Source organism: Cyanistes caeruleus, chromosome 3 (assembly GCF_971803275.1).
Source record: "Cyanistes caeruleus chromosome 3, bCyaCae1.hap1.1, whole genome shotgun sequence".
In the NCBI taxonomy this organism is placed as follows: domain Eukaryota; kingdom Metazoa; phylum Chordata; class Aves; order Passeriformes; family Paridae; genus Cyanistes; species Cyanistes caeruleus.
The window spans coordinates 12,888,116-12,903,992 of record NC_141703.1 but is presented as its reverse complement, the minus strand read 5'-3'; the positions used below and the strand labels follow the sequence as shown (position 1 = coordinate 12,903,992).

Genomic DNA, 15,877 nt, shown 5'->3' with positions numbered 1-15,877 from the left:
GGGCATAATGAAAGGCTTAACTTTTCAAATGCTTGTGCTTTAGAGAAAACTACTTATATAAATATTTATTTTTTGGTAACATTTGGTTTTATGTTTATTTTTGGGGTAAATGACCTGTTCATATACAGTGTGATATATGTACATGAAAATCAGTAAAATGTACACTTAAAGAAGGAAACTGCAAGTAAATTGAAGAATCTTGAGGAAGTGTATTTTCTCAAGTAAATTAACATAAATTAAAAATTAAATCCTTAGGCACTAAAAGTTTCAAGTTACTCTAGTGAATTAAAAACAACAGGCTGGACATACATATACATGTACATAAAATACATAGCTGGACAGTAAACTCATGGAAAATGTCAAAGAGTTTACATTTGGATATTCAGATTCACTGGAGGTAAAGTAAGAACTTTTTGCTAAGAAACTTGAACCCAATTTACCAGAAGTTCAGTACATCAAATATTTAAAGAGGAAGTAGTAATCCTCAGTTAGTAATTCCTTCTGGTTCCTTTCTAAACACTGATGTTTTCTTGTCCTGAGACAGACCTTTTGTATAAAGGGAAATGTGGAATCTAAAAAGTATCCTGACACATATCTGGAGAAAGAAAATAAGGCTTCTGTCTCAAGTGTTAGTTCTTTACACTGATGACCTCTCAAAGGTAATTCCTGACAAAAGTGAGAATGATAAACAACAGTCGTAAAATCAAAGCAGTTTTTGTCCAATTCCATTCAGTTGTTGAATTACTTTTGCTCTTACTGTTTTCCCACTACTGTCTCTCCATTTCCTGACAAAGCTGTCTTTAAAAATGTTTTGCCTGTTTTGAGTCTGCATCTTGGTGAAAATAACACTTACTACACCTGGCAGAATCAGAGAGCATCTCAATTTTTGACAATGCTTTCAAAGTAAACGTGGTTTGACAGGTGCATTGGACAGGGGCTAAAGCCAAAGGCACCACTGTAGGAGCATAATTTCTCAGCCACTGAGGATAACTACTAATCACAGCCTCTGAAGGAACAGATGGAGTCTATTTGGGATAAACTGACAGCCTAACATTAGCTCAGACATATTGCTTGACCTGATGAGATGCCAAAATAAAGATGACAGCGTTCAGGTGTTACAATTTGTTGAACAAAGGTGTACCTAAGTTCATGTGGGACTTGTAATACTGACTATGCATAGCTCTGCCATCAGACTGTAAACAAACACTGCTCTGTTTAGCAGAGAGCAAGGTTTGTGACTTTTGAAGCCAGACATGATCTGTGCAAAAGAAATAGTGGAATACAGAGCCAGAAGGTATTTGAGATCCATTTTTCAGAGATATGCTTTTGCAGGTAGCTACTGCAAATGCTCTGAGAGAACAGTTACATTCTCTCTGCTTTGTCAGCAGCTCAGCCTAGCTTATTTTTTTGTGCGATAAAGACTGGTGTGGTCATGGGAACAGTGTGCCTTTCTTCATAACTTTTGTTCCAGTGATTAGGACTGTGAGGGTTGCAAATTGTACACACAATAATTTCTTCACCATCATAATTTCTAACTTCTGAATTTTCTGCTTATAGCAGATATTATTTTTATTATTCCCTAAAGACTTTCAGCATATTTTAGTATTGCACATCATGCAAATTGAAGTCCATTCACATCTCACAATATGCTGCCCTTACCCTCACATGCACAGAAAAATCTCATGCTCATGTCCAACGTTCTTAGCACATTTCTGCTTTGTTTTACTGGTGTATCTAACAAAACTGTAAACAATTTTAATTCTTCAGGATTGTGAACCTTTATCCAACACCAGTGGTTTGCTTTCAGCATAACATTATTGCCTCCTCATCAGGCAATTTAATAGACTTGTTATAAATCCTGTATTTGTCTTTATCTTCTCCATCTTCTCCAGCTGAACTAATTCCTGTATGTCCTCATGCTTTGTTGAATCAGATGTAGATGAGATCTGCTGAATTCCCCATCTCTAGTAAAAACCAGTCCTTAGTGGAAAAGTTGTCAAATTAGTCTGTAAAAATCTCTTTAAAGGTCTGACACCCTGAATTTTATAATTTTTCATAATTTAACACCGTGTCTTTGATTTATTTTCATATAATTTGTCACCTCCTACTTGTCTAGCTTTTATTGAGTATTTTACTTTTGCATTTTGCAAAGCTGGGTTTGCTCATTTTCTCTGTCTTTTTCTCATCACTTTTTTTCCCCACTTTCTGAGGTGATAAGGCAATAGACAGAGATTAATTCTGGTTTTGAATTTTCCACAATAGATTGTAAGAGTAATCTCTACTTAGGCTGGAAAAGGAAAAGGGAAAAAGAAAGGGAAGCTCTGCAAGTGTGACAGTATCTGTTGATGCAGAGCTCCATATCCCATTATTCACTGGTGAACTACAAATGTCATACTCTCCATGCCCACTGGCTGCTCTTGCTGGGGATGCCCAGTGTCTAATCTGGATCTGGAAGCTCTGATCTACTGCCCCAGGCAAAGCCACATGCCCTGGAAATCTTGCTGAGAGGTGGAGAGGGGTCCTCAGGTCCTGGTGGGGACACAAACCACTGGTATCACTTTTTGTGTAGACAGTTACGCTGTCCTTGAGATGTGGGCTGCTGGGCCTCAAACACAGCATAGAGATTTGGATTCTCTTAGAAATGCAACCTCATCTTGATATTTAAAAGTTTAGGACTGAAAAATCTCCAGTGAGACTCCAGTTGGGTCACTCTAGGAATCTACTGCTTGACTTGAGCAGTATTTGCTCATAATTGAGCTTGGCTTCACCTCAAGGTCTAGTCCATGCTGTTTTTGAAGTCAGCAGGACTTTTCATACTAAAATGGAAGAAGGATCTGAGCTGCAAATATATGCCACAAGCCCAGCAGCAAGATTTGAGCCCTTGGGCACCTTTTCCACGGAGCCAGGCTTGTAGGCCACCTGGACAGATCAAGAGCTGCCGTGTGAACCAGTGTTGGTTTCTGTGCATGACAAGCTATGCCATTCTTGCCTTTGCAATTCTTCACATCCATCGGGAGAAAAAAGCTAAGTGAAAAATGCCATATGATTCAAATATCCTTCCTGGAATATAAATGTATTCCTATCAGGAGAGTTGCTCTTGATCTACACCCATGTGAAAGAGAACTGCATCTGCTCTGAAAATCACTCAGCACAGAAAATATTGATGGGATCCCTGCTGTCTCACTAGGATAAAACAGTGCTTTTTAACTTCCACTCCAGGTAACTAAATCCTAGAAATGAGGTCCAAATCATTTTCACTGAGGGAATGTTAACTACAGGAATCCAGTACATGTAGCAATAAAACAAAATCAAATACTCAAACAAAATTAAAATACAGTCAAAAATGAAGTAAAAGAAAATAAAATTTAGAAGTTGCATTAGTATTCAGGCATTCAGTCAAAAACAAAATGAGGTTGTAGAACCACTGAGTAACAGTCTTTAACACTTCCCTTTTCTAAAATCAAAGGAAAACAAACTCCAGTAAGATGTTAAGCCAGTATTACTCTTAGTAGTAAAAATTACCCTGCTTCAAACAGCAACAAGAACTGTGCATAGTATTTGTCTTTTTAAAGCTGCATATTAAATGCAGACATAAGCATTTGTAAACATGACATACTGATGGAGCATAAATGCTGTGGCTCCTTGTACAGACTCCCATTTGAGAAATGTGCTGCCTGACTGAAAAGTGCAATATTTCTGTCTGTAATTTATTCACTTCCCAAATCCCTGACAATGCTAGGAAACATAAACTTAACTGTTTTTATTGCCTTCATCAACCAGTGCTAGTGAGACAGCTAGTGGTAAATAGGCAGTCTCTGGAAAGTAAAAGTGTCTGGAGTTGTTTTTTCAGTCCAAATGCTGCCTACAAATTATTTATTGTACCAAGAGATACAAAAGTTAAGCAACATGAGAGATTTTCAGTCTTTAAATTGTAAAGAATATTATTTATATCCCTTTTAATGGTCTTGCTGTGTTGTCTTAATCTTGGCAACAGGAGGATATATATTGCTTGCTCAGAAGAAAATGGGATATCCTTGGTTTGGTAGAAAACACTTGTATGGATGTTAACCAACCATGACATAATGAACAATGAGGTGTGTAACTAAGCATTCTTAATTGGACAGACACTAGACTTTGTCAGCCAAAACAAGTGAAGATTAAGAAGGAGAGTCAAAAAGGAGCTATAGTGGATTTTTGCACATGTAACACCTGCTATAGCATTACTAGTATAAAGTAATTTTTTCTGGCAGTCCAAATCAGGCATACCTAGAAAGTTAGCATGAATTTGCAGCTGAAGTTGAAGAACTTTTTAAATGAACATGTGTACACACACATAAAATATGAAGCTCACTAGATGTAATTTAGCAATGGTCACAAGCATATATAAATTTTCATTAAGCTATAAACCCAGGTCATTCATTTCTGTACCTTTTTTAGGACAATAACTCTCAAAAGGCAGAAACATGCATGCAAGTAAGAATAAAATATCACAATCATTAAAAAATACTTTTTAAGTGTTACAAAATCTACTAACCGCTTGCATTTCATGTAATTTCAGCCTTTACCTTCTTTAGCTGTTTTCAGCTAAAGAAACAGTGTTAACATCACTTCTCAAATAAGATTAGGGCAGGCAAATCCTTTGCTGACAATTTGAATGGATCCAATATGAATTAAATCTTTCCAGAAGCCTCGTCAGACTCAAACTGAATAGAATATTTGTGCATTTATTTAAAAAAAAACCTAAATCCTTCTATTTTCTCAGCTGTTAAACCTTATCCTTGGTAACTTACTAAACATTATGCAGCACTTTTATGAGTTGCTGTTGGACTTTACAATGATCGCTAAGTTCCATCAGTCTCCACACAGAAAGAACCAGCACAAAGTGTTATAATTTAGCTTTTATGCTGATATGAAATACAATTATCTAGCAACTTTATCACACTGGTTTCTGAAATTTCCACACCTTTTCCCAGCAACTTTGCTAGATTTTGTGAAAATCATCACTTTGGGTTTTTATTTTTTTCTGTTGTTCCTTCACCATTAAGGATACTTTAAAGAGGGACAAGATATGGAAAAAAAAAGTATAAAAACATACCAGAACAAGCAACATTAGAAGATGAGATATATGAAAGGATGGTGTGACTGGTCACAGTTAAACACAAGTTGTTTGGTTTATAGAGCTAACTCAGCCCAGTACATCTGCCCTTATGTTCCCATAAAAACACAGCAGGGCAAAGAACAGTAGCTATAATAACATCACATTTTTATCCCCCCAAGCAAAATACATCCACAAATGCAAGATGGATTTGCTCTGTCCAGTTCCTGTTACAGCTGTAATAAAGACACCCTTAAGACCAAGTACTGTGCATGCTCTGTCATGGCTGTGGACAAGGGTGCAGGCTGAAATGTAGCCCAGGGAGTGCACACCTGTAATTCCCTGGTGGGTTAGTGAGCTGCCAGGGACAGATGCACAAGGCTGTCCATCAGCCACCTCAGGCTCTGAAGCCCTTGTGTGGAGTGCTGCAGGTGGCAGGTGGAGTGGGTAGTGCTGCTGGTTGCCCTTGGGACTGCCTTTATTAGAGAGGAAAGATAAAGGCTCACAGTTATGGCAGCTACATGACTGTAATAAGAGTCTCCTGAGGAGCTGGAGTGCAGAGCAGGCTATGAGTACCTGAATACAGCTAGGAAATGTACATGGCTGACCGAGCAATGAGCTCTTGCCTTGGCACTTACACAAAAGAAGAAACTTTGCTAATAGTGTGTGAAAAGAGGAGGTTTTAATTTTCTCTTCTCTCTCTGGATCTGTATGTGTTCTGCAATGGATTGTTTCCTCCCCAAGGCAGTCAGGACATATGGATCTAACTAGTCCTCACAAGCAGGTTATCTCTCCTCTTTCTCCTATGTTCCAGCAGTGTGGGAGGGACAGGGCAGTGTCCCTGAGCTGGCTCACACCACAGCTGCACACACATTCAAGCATCTGCTCATAGAACTGGTCTTTAAACAATACGGCAGGGAGGCATTTGTTCTGCTTAACTCCTTAGGACCTACAACAGTGCCCAGGTGAAGAAAGATTTGCCTGGCATGTTTAAAGCAGTGCTTACACACTGAAAATCTCAACAAAATGTTATGGCTAGCAAGTTCTTACAGCTTTTACCAGAAAACTTGTATATGTTTATCCTGGGAGGGGCACTAAAATCAGAGTTGGGGTAAACTTGAGAAATGAAAAATGGAAATTGGTGGCACTACTTAGCTGGACAAGATTATCCAAAGATTACCCAGTTAAAGATGGGGATTTAGATGAGCTGTCCTGAGCTGGAAGGTAACCTGGTTTAAGGTGTTATTTTTGTGCCTTCTCCATTTTCTATCAGAAGAGGTTTTTCTAAAGAGGCTAGGAGGACTTGATAAAGGTTTTGATCTGATTTCACATACCTTGTAAAACATAACTACTTTCATATATCTCTGTCTTCTTTTACTTACATTTCTATTAGCGTTGTTTCTAAATTAGTATACCATTACACTTGTTTATCATTATCAAAGTTAGATCTTGTAAATATCTTAAAAAATTGGTCATCAGAACACTCTGATTTCACCAATATTTTATGAGAACATGAGGTGGTAAAATCTCATTCTTGTCTCATGTAGCCTTGTATTAATTGAACACATTAATTCAGTACAAGTTACCCTGTTAACAAAACCATAGGCTGCCTTGTATGTCTATGGTCCTACAGTGACTTCTGTCATCAACATATGTTTCTGAAACAGCAGTCTTTATTGGGCACTGAGCTTCTTATTGCTTACCAAACTTTAAAATAAGCATAGCCAGAAAAAAATTTGAACATTCAAGACAGCTCCTACATAACACCCCCAATTACTGATCTCTCTTCTCTGCAGGGTCTGGGAGTTGCAAGTAACCTGATCACTGATCCTATTTTGGGGAAGACTACAACTCACTGTTTTCTTTACAGAGGACTTTTCTGAGTTAAAGCCTGTGCTTTGCACATTTTCTGGTCTTGATAGCTGAATGAGCTAACCCACATTGGGGCGAGTTAAGCTTGGCTCACTGCCACATGCCCATCGTTCCTCTCAGCCCTCCTCTGCAACAGGACAGGATAAGAAAATAAGATGAAAAAGTTCATGGGGAGATTGCTTACCAATTATTGTCCTGGACAAAACAGACTCTATTTGAGAAAGATAATTTTAATTTGTTGCCAATTAAAAATAGGATAGAATTTTGAAAAGCAAAGAGAGAAACTAAAGCATTTTATGTGCATGAACCCCATTCTTCCCAGACTCAAATCTCTTGTGGTATGTTTTCTTTTAAGAAGTTGAAATTTTTCTTTACCATGGTTTGTTCTATTTTATCCCCCCCCCCTCCCTCCCCGCTTTGTTGGTTTAACCAAAATTATCTCCTCCCCTTTACCATCAATCATTGTAAACCCTACCCCTTGTTCCTGAACACTCCCTCTTCTCCCTCCCATGGAATTGTCAATCCCATTTTGTACCTACCCCTTAATCTGGAACCTTCCCTGTCAATCACCCTGTACTCAAGTTCCTATTGGTTTATGTAAACTGTCCCTCCCCTTTTGCTTCCCCATTGGTTTGTGTTGTAAACCTCACCTTACTCTCCTCCCCTAGGTGCTCCCTATTGGTTAGAATTTGCACCCGCCCCTTGATTTCCCTATATTTAAATTGCTGTATGGTGGGGTCTGTGTCTTCTGTTTTTGGAGGTTCCAATGAAATAAATTTTCTTGGGAACCATGTAAAAGACCCTTCCCTGATCTTTAATCTGACCCTAGGTGCAGGTCTATTGTGTGCTGTAGAGAGCAGCCTTGCTCTACTGCTGCTGGGGCTATTTATAGTCTGAGGGTGGCTGTGATCAATGCAGTCTGAGAAAGGGCAAGCTGGCAAGTTATCTCCAGCACTGCTTCAGACTTTGTCATTCCTGACTCCTCTACCTTCTCCCCTTGTGAGCATTTGAAGGGGGAATGGGAATTGCAGTCAGTCCACAATGCCTTGTTATTGTTGTTAATTTCTCCTCACACTTTTCCCTTGTGCAAGTGTGGAGTCTCAGCTGTTGCATCTGCTCCATATGAACTACTCCAGTGTTGCTCCTCTCCACAGGTTGTAGTTCTTGAAGAATTGCTCCAGAGTGGGTCCTTTTCAAGGGGTGCAGTCCTTCAGGAATGGGTTGCTTTAGTGTGGGGCCCCCACAAGCCACAGATCCAGAAAACCTGCTCCTGTGTGGACTCCTCTCCAGAGGCCACAGTTTTCTGCCAGGTCTGCTGCTCTCTAGAGGCTGCAGCTTTCTTCAGAAGATGTCCAGCTGCTGCAGCATGGGATTTCCAGAGGCTGCAGTGTGATACCTACTCCACCACGGTTTTCCAGAGGCTGCACGGAACCCCTGCTCTGGAGCCCCCTTCCTTTCTGATGAGCTCAGCTGTGTTCCCTGGTGAGTCCATTGGAGCTGGCTGGACCTATGTGTCCAGCACAAGCTAGTATCTGGTTTTGTCTCACAGAGGCAACACTTGCAGTCCTGCAGCTGCCAAAATCTTGCCAGGTAATCCTGTTATGTTTCTGTTCTGAATCCTTGTGAATGAAAAAGTGAGCTGGTTAGGAGTTAACAGCAGGAGAAACGGGATTCCCAGGAACATCAGGTGATCTGCTCATTAACAGCAAGCCTACTTTGGAGATGAGGAGCAAAACCTTGGAAACAGCATTGAATAAACATTCTAACTGGTTGCCACAGTTAAAAAAAAGAAAGTTTTGCTGAACTATTACTTGGCAGCATCATTAGCACAAGTGTGTATCTTGGGAAGCCAAGTAGCCTGATCCCTGCCATAGGAAACAGCCTTTACTATTTTTCTGGAAGCTCACAGGTTTCCATCTGTACCCATAACAGATGCTGAGGAGGCTGAGTGGGAGCCAACACAAACTTGATATTACTCATATGTCTAATAATGAGATAATCGGGTCTGGAGCTCTTTTTCACTGCTCTGGACTCTCTGTTTATTCAAAAATTGGTGGGGTTTGGACTTGGCCACCTTCTTCTCCAGGCCTGTTCACTCTCATTAAAAGTTTAGACTGTTTATCACAAAAAAATATTTTTGTTTTCTGTCTTTTTTTTTCAAACCAAAAAATTCAAATATATATATATGTTATATATAGTGTTTCTTATTTTGTCGTAGGTTTTTCATGGATCTCTCTCTCTTCATGATAGAAGATCTCTTGTTAGCTTGAAGTGCTCTGAGGCTCTGCTAGCATCTATTCCTCTGCACCCCAGGTGTTCCTTTTTGCCTCCTTCCAGCCCTTCTCCTTGTAGCAAACCCTCTGTCTCAGCCACTGTCAAGATTGGGCAGAGTTCATTGAGCTGTGAGGTCTAAAGGTCTGAAGTTACACTTCCCAGAGCATATCCAAGGCACTCCTCAATCCATGCAGACACCAGTAGGCTCTGGTGTAGCTTCAGTGTGGCTTCAGTGTGGCTTCAGTGGCACGGATGTTCTTGTTTAATTGTAAACTCTGGCATGTGCTGAAGAAGCCTGGTAGCTGGGAGAGCTTGGTGCTTGGGAGCCAAGCAATAAAGCTGATGTAGTGTGGAATAGCCTGGCCTCAGCCTCCCTAGGCTTCTCATCCAGAAAGACACAAACTAGACCAGAGTGTGATTCAGAGCAGCTTCATCTTCTGAATGTCCCTGGCAATTGCGTCTCCTTCTGCACTGACAATAAATACCGCTAATGGCAGCCCCTTTCTACCTTAACCACTGCTTTAATAGGGAGTGGGAAGGTCACAGTCAGATACAGTGGAGCTTGAGAGTTGAGAAAAGACTTGCAGATAATGTATCAAAGTTACTATGCAGGTATGCATTAGCTGGAGAAAGTCACTAATAGCACAAAACAATAACAGCAAAAAAGCCTTGCAGACAGATTTTAATATTTTTTTTCCCCCATCTTTATAAGTTGCTAATTCCCTGATCAGCAGAAAAGAGTAGCAAGGAAAAAGTAGACAAGAAAAATATATTCTTATTATCTGGATTGAATTTTGCCTGGAGCTTTCTTTTTATTTTTTTCCCTTTAGTGTGACTGAGCAATGGCTGCTGAACTGCCAGCGAGCGTATTTTATTGCGATCCTGTGTATGTCATTGCCCTGCTGCCAGTGGCATGTATACTCATCAGTCAAACAGAACTATCCAACATGTTTGATTTACTGTCACTGAATCAAATCTATTTGTGGGTTTCCATAACATAAAACATTTTGCTAGAGATTAATCCCCTGATTTGCATGTTGCTCTTGGGAACTATATCATTACTTTCTTTGATGGATTCATTTTGAAGTCAAGAAAGATGCAACTTGATTTTTTACTCTGTATTCCAGGTGGTGCCTTGCTCTTTGTTATCTGACCTTTATATTAACTCTTCCCTTTGTCAGTCTCAGAGGTATTACTCATATTTGTGTCTGCTAGTGGAAGATTAAGTGATTTTAGCTCAGTCAGGACAGTAAAAAGAGACTCTCAGAACACCCTGGTGAATGTACCAGCAAACACCATGTTTCTGATTTTGGAATTGTTGCCTTTTCTCAGGCTTGCTGCTGTGAACATGCTAGAAAATAAAATTGTATTTGTTCACTGACATCTGTTTCAATTTATACTCCAAGATGAAGATCCACTTGGATAAATACCTACAAAATTGGTCACTTGTAAGGAAGGTTACATATGGTACAAAGGTTGTTAACTTACTGTAATGTTTATAGAAAATTCCAAATATTTTGGACACTGTTTACTGGAATTTTTGAGACATAAGGAAAATATTTAGTTTCTAAAAAAGAATTCATAATATAATCCTCTTTTAATACTCATAACCTATTGCTATCTGGGATGGTTGCCAAAGCAATGATTTATAACTTCTCAATTCAAGCAAGTAAACACTGAATTTAATTTGGCTTGGTAAATCCAGCATTCTTGCTTGAGCTATCAAAATAATTTAAATAGGTTTCTTGCATTATAAATGTTACAAGGGCTGCTGATTTTTCTCTTGCTCACAACATTATAAACCTGATATTCTCCACTTGTATCACTTACGAAGGAAAACACCAGTTTCAATGGGAATGAGAAAATACTGTCACTAGGTGGGTCTCAGTGTCTAATTAATCCAGTCAGTACAGTTTGCTTTCAGCACCTTTTCATGTTTTTCATGCTATGAGAATTTGCCCCAGACAAAATCAGCAGAATAAAATAAAGAGGCTGGAGACTTGACTCAGTCCTCTGCAAAAAGTTCCCAGAGGAGTCTAGCCTGGTGTTTAACTAGTGCAGCAGAGGGCAAAGATGTTCTGTAGGTCCTGTATCGTCTCTGTCAGTGTCATGCAGGGATGTCAGATACCCCAGCACACCTGAATGGCTCTGGGAACATGTTCTTGGGCAAGTCACCCCTGCGTCAAGCCCCTCATCCTGTGCAGGCCAAGGAGCCTGAACTGTGCAAGTAATAGCTATGGGTGGGAACCTGGAGGGTTTTTCTAAGTCCTTTCCTTGTACTGAACAGGGATTTCAGTGCCCACAGTTGAGTGGGCAATGCTCTGTGCTGGGGAGGGGTGGCTCCAAGACAGCAGCTGCTTCCACGCTGCCAGCTGCGTCCACTCCCAGAGCACTTCTGGCCATTAAAGCAGATTACTCAGTGCACATATACTTACCTAGATTTAGATACCTAAACTGGATGTGTCCAGTTGGTGGCTGAATCCAAGCATCAGTAAGAAAAGCCAAATGTTGGTCTCAGGCATTTCTATGTGTCTATACACAGAAATGAGGAATATTTTTGAAAGAGACAGATTCTTAGGTTGCTTTTGGGACACTGTCTGCAGTTGTCTGTTGCTAATATTGTTGAGATATGTCATGTGAGAGAAATGGAATTCCTATCCTGGAGTTGTTCTTTAGCAGAAAGAGCTGGAACCCAAGCCTTCATCTTTAGACAGTTTTTTTTAATGTAACAGTACATTTGTCAACAATAGTGAAATGAGGTCAGTGTCAAGAAGTGTCCTATGTACTCTTGCACGATCTTGTAGTTTTCTTCTTTTTAATATGGGACAGCTAGATTCTGTGTTGGCTGGTACACAGGTGTTGCCTCTGAAAAGTAGGTATTGGACAGTGTGATTAACAAAGGCAGAGTTCTTTTACTGATACAGACTTTGCCTCATTTGCTCTTGGTTCAAAGCAGCTGAACAACTTGGAGCTTTTACAGTGAAAGCTTCTACAGGACAGTGTTTAGTGGTGTGTTTTGAAGTTGTTAATCATGTTTCATGTTTTCATCAGCAAGGTTAATTACACAGCTTGTGAGGTTAGATGAGGTTAAAGAGTGTATCCCATCTTTTTTTAGAATGGGAAGAGGCATGTTTGGAGTTTAGCTGAGGACAGTTTAACACAAGGTCTGTTGTGTTCTGTAAACATACTTATATCTATCAATTTGTCTGAAAAAATACCCCGAACTGCATGCATTTCTCAGGCTGCAGTTCAGATATGTGCATGGCATCATGTGATTAATCTTTTTCCCAAAGTTATATCTTCAGGTTTTTAGGTTTTTTTTTTTTCAGTTTTGTGTTGAAAGATACTTTTTTGATCTATTCATGAAGATAATTGAAACTTTTCTCCACTTTCTTCTGTCCTCACTTGTTTTTTTTGATGACTGTAGCTGGAATGAGTCTCTTTTAAGACTGCTGTTGAAATTACCTAGGATGTTAACTAAGACAAATTCAGAAGCTGATAGGAATAGCCACAATTTGTGATAGTTTAAAGCAGGACTAAAACATGGTACTAAAAGTGTTAGAATTTTCAGGGGCGATATACTATATGGATGCATAGGAAGAGGAGATGTAAAGAAAACTGGAGTTAACCTAATGTTCTGTAAAGGGCTGACAAAATAGCTCATGAATGTATTGCTAAAATATTCTAAAGATTCAGAGAAAGAATTAATTAAGAAAGTAAGAATTACATAAGAAAATACTATTTGTCTAACACAGATGCTCTCCTTCTACAGAAACTGTACATTTAGGGCTGCCCATTTTTCTGTTTTGATAAATTTTTGGCCAGGCTTCTGACACAGCTTAACCAGAGAATTCACTTTTCAATGCAGTGCACACCCCTCACCTGAAAGGAATTTTGTCTCATGACAGAACAGTGCATGTAATCCCTTTTGACCTCACTCTGACATACCTGAAATGCAATGTAAAGCAACTTCATGTGAGCTTATGCTGCTAAAATAATCATATGCCTGAGATGGATTGGGATGTGTTAAACAGTTTTATAATAGATGAAAAACTGCTGATGAAGTTCAATTAACTTTGAAGAGTAAAAAGGAAAACAAGAGAAATGAATTTTGAGAATATGTTCTGGGAAAGTATTAGCTTATATAAAATACAGAGCACAGATGACAAACTTTTCCACACGGGTGAGAGCAAAACTTAATGAATATAGCTAATCAGAAGGATGATGTTTAGTAGGAGTGATGTAGATGGATGAAACACATTTGGAAGGTACATCATTTGCTTGGTGCACCTGGGCATACAGAAATTAAATGGCTTTAAACTCCTCAGAGAACAATAGAGGAAGGCATAAGGAAGAATAAAGCAAGAATGAAGAAATAATTTATGCTTCCTGTTCCCGATGGAAGACAGGCAAGAAAGCTGTCAATGTTCCCTGAAGGAGAGAAGGAAAATGTGAGAGAGCAAACCCAAGCTGTGGGACAGGGAGAATGAAGCTGCCTGAGTTTTGATGCTAAAGCCACAGAAAGGCTCCAACTTTCCTTGAACTAATATTTTTTTTTTTTAAAGGAGAAACATGAAAGTCAATACTAGGCCCTGTGGAAAACAATTAGAGTTTTTTTCAATTACTTAAACAGGAAGATTTCCCATCAGCACATATGCATTCACATGTTCCTCCCCAGCTCTCTATTCCTCTGTAAAATTCTGCTAGTTACACATGATGCATCTCAAACTTCAGGGATCACTCTAAATATTAACTGCCACCAATATCTGGCCAATTCTTCAAATCCTTTGCTACTCCTGGAGTTCCTGATAGTGTTCAGGTGAAATAAGCCCTTATCATTAGGGTGAAACACAACCCCATGGTTATTAGTCACTGAAAAAAAAATTCGCCATCACCAACGAGGGAAAAAAACCTCCTAAAATCACTTTTAAAACTCTCACTGAGTTCCGTGCAAAACGAGTACAGACTGTGGGGAGTGAGGACAGAAAAAACATTCCCTAACTGGAGTTTACTGGCTCACCATTTTCTAGACTAAACTTCTCCCTGTCCCTTGCTGCCTCTCTATTTTTTCTTCTCTTGAGTATATATATATATATGTTTTTTAAAATCATTGGTATTGTTATGCAAAAACCTCAACGAGCTGTGCAAGATATGGCAAAGTACCTTGAAAGGACGAATGGAAATATTTCTGCATTTGTGCATCTTTTTTACATTCCCTGGAAACAGTATCCCACCTATAGAACTCAAAGAAACACTGAGGAGAAGCCAGTGGAGTCTCCTCCCTCTGAAGTCTTTGAAGGGCTGAAAACTGTTTTCAAAAGAGAGAAATGTGATTCTGCAAAAGTAGATTTTAGGGTCCAGATTCTGATCTTAGTTTTCTTAGTGTGTATAGATGATATGTTATATATATAGATACAGATAGATTGACACAGGCAGTAGAAAATCTCTAGAATGACTCCAGTGTAACTAAGATCATATTGTATGTTAACCTATTCTGAAGCAGGCTGTGGGTAACTTGGAAGTCAATTCAGAAAGCAGGCAGTTTTTCTCTACTGAGACTCGTTCTCCCTTCAATCACCAATAGAGACAAAAGCAAATCTCATGGCTGAGACAGAATTTCAGAGTAACAATGACATTGTACACCAAATGATCAGGATTGTTGGTACTTTACAGCTCTGTAGTGCATAGTGTTAATTTTGAGTAATTAAATTGAATAGAAAGTATTAATACATTTGAAAATTGCAAGTTTATTTGTTGATGTTAATTTTGTTCCTAAAACTGGATGCTGCTGAGTGGTTAAAGACTCTAAATCTGTTGGGCTAACATGGAATTGTGAAAATACTCAGTATCAATGTAAACATGTTTGTGTAACAGATATTGAGCAATATCACAGTGTGGTTCTAGAGAATACTTTTAGCTTTGGCTAATCAATTTCGTAAGAGACTTGTGACCTGTCTTGTGCTCCAGGGACAGTTTCTGAAACGAGTTCTGACATAAAACATCACAAATGGGAATACAGAGCTGCCAAAAGGTTTGATCAGGTTAAAATGAAGGGGGGAGGAAAGGGAGTATAACTTTCATTAGAATCGATCTAATAACTAGATAGATAACTTAGGAGCTTTGCTTGAGTTGTGGTCAGTGGAGAAAAAGAGGGGTCTTCAGGATGACTCGGGACTCCTGTGTGTCAAGGTCTTACCAATATTTTTCAGATACACTCTGCAGATGTCTACTTCTTTCCTTAGATGTAACACTGGGAAACAAAGGCTATTAGTTGATGAACCTAAGATATATTATTTTTTAAGACCTTTGCAAAAATCCTATTAATTTCTACTTTATACCTGTAGGGCTGAAGCTTAGAATTTATTTATTTTGGTGCTTTGTCACAAAATAGGAGCCTAGATAGAAATGAATTTGAGGCAGAGATTGATTTTGGCTTCTGAGTCCAAATTGATTTACTTCTTGTGAAATCAAAAGCCAGCTATTCATTTGTTCCTGTTCCTCCATGCTCTATAGAGGAGGTAAAGTGAGTGAGTAGCTGTGAGTGCTCAGCTTCTGGCTGGGATCAGCCTACCACAATGGTCTAAACTGGACTGGAGGGGCAGAGGGACAGATTGGTGTGAGGGTCTCCTTTTCATA

General features: G+C 39.2%; 1 long non-coding RNA gene across 1 annotated transcript; it reads left to right on the top strand.

The window, feature by feature from the left end:
• Nucleotides 1-7,710: 7,710 nt before the first annotated feature.
• On the top strand, nt 7,711-10,693 carry LOC111922913 (uncharacterized). Its single transcript, XR_015284120.1, has 4 exons — nt 7,711-7,966; nt 8,122-8,277; nt 8,386-8,449; nt 9,186-10,693. It is a non-coding gene; the product is annotated as an uncharacterized LOC111922913 (long non-coding RNA).
• Nucleotides 10,694-15,877: the final 5,184 nt, after the last annotated feature.